This window comes from Mandrillus leucophaeus, unplaced genomic scaffold, assembly GCF_000951045.1.
Source record: "Mandrillus leucophaeus isolate KB7577 unplaced genomic scaffold, Mleu.le_1.0 Scaffold1904, whole genome shotgun sequence".
In the NCBI taxonomy this organism is placed as follows: domain Eukaryota; kingdom Metazoa; phylum Chordata; class Mammalia; order Primates; family Cercopithecidae; genus Mandrillus; species Mandrillus leucophaeus.
The window spans coordinates 11,913-13,401 of record NW_012101926.1 but is presented as its reverse complement, the minus strand read 5'-3'; positions in this window follow the sequence as shown (position 1 = coordinate 13,401).

Here is a 1,489-nt window from a genome sequence, read left to right as displayed (position 1 = left end):
ACTTGCCTTTTCTGCATTCCTTTTTTCAAGAATGAAGAGACATTAGTTGGCTCCATAATTCTTTGTATTTTTATTATTTTCATCCAGGTTTCATGTTCAAGATTTACTGAATGTGGCTTTTTTTTTTCTTTCCTTTTTTTTTTTGAGATAGAGTCTTTTCTCTGTCGCCCAGCCTGGAGTGCAGTGGCACACTCTGGGCTCACTGCAACCTCCGCCTCCTGGGTTCAAGAGATTTCTCCTGCCTCAGCCTTCTGACTAGCTGGGATTACAGTGCACGCCACTATGCTAATTTTTGTATTTTTAGTAGAGATGGGGTTTCACCATGTTGGCCAGGCTGGTCTCAAACTCCTGACCTCAGGTGATCCTCCCGCCTCGGCCTCCCAAAGTGTTGGCATTACAGGCGTGAGCCACTGCACCTGGCTTTTTTTTTTTTTTTTTTTCTTTTTCAGACAGGTTCTCACTCCATCACCCAGGCTGGAGTACAATGGTGTGATCACAGCTCATCGTAGCATCAAACTCATGGGCTCAAGCAATCCTCCTGCCTCAATCTCCTGAGTAGCTGGGACCACAGGCTCCTGCCTCCATGCCCTGCTGATTTTTTTTTTGGAGATGGGGTCTCACTATGTCGCCAAGACTGGTCTCTAACTCTTGGCTTCAAGTGATTCTCCTGCCTCAGCCCCCCAAAGCACTGGGGTTACAGGTGTGAGCCATGGTACCTGGCTCCAATTTCCTATTATTGCCATGGCTTGGATATGTTCCCAAATGTCCATGTATTGGAAACCTATTCTCCAATGCAATAGTGCTCAGAGGTGGGGCTTAGGGAGAAACGCCTGACGGTCCTGGGGCCTCCAACCTCATGAATGGATCAACGGCTGCTTATTGGATTTGATTTATTTATTTATATTTTTGAGACGGAGTCTCACTCTGTCACCCAGGCTGGAGTGTAGTGGCGTGATCTTGGCTCACTGCAACCTCTGCCTCCCAGGTTCAAGCAATTCCCTGCCTCAGCCTCCCGAGTAGCTGAGATTACAGGTGCCCACTGCCACACCCAGCTAACGTTTTTGTATTTTTAATAGAGACAGGGTTTCACCATCTTGGCCAGGTTGGTCTTGAACTCCTGACCTCATGATCCACCTGCCTCGGCCTCCCAAAGTGCTGGGATTACAGGCGTGAGCCACCGCGCCTGGCCTTCAATGCTGCTTATAAAAAGGCTTGGGGCCAGGAGTTCAATTTCTTGTTCTCTGGCACTCTTGCCTTCCACCACAAGATGATGCAGCATGAAGGCCCTCAATAGATATGGGTCCCTCAATTTTTGACTTCCCAGCCTCCAAGATAGTAGAAAGAAATCTCCATTCTTGATAAATTACCTCATCTGTGGTATACTGTTACAGCACCACATAACAAACTAAGACAACGATTGAAGATGGAAGTGTTTTTCACCCCCGGGCAACAGGTTTCAATATTTCATTTGTTTATGGTTGAATTAAAG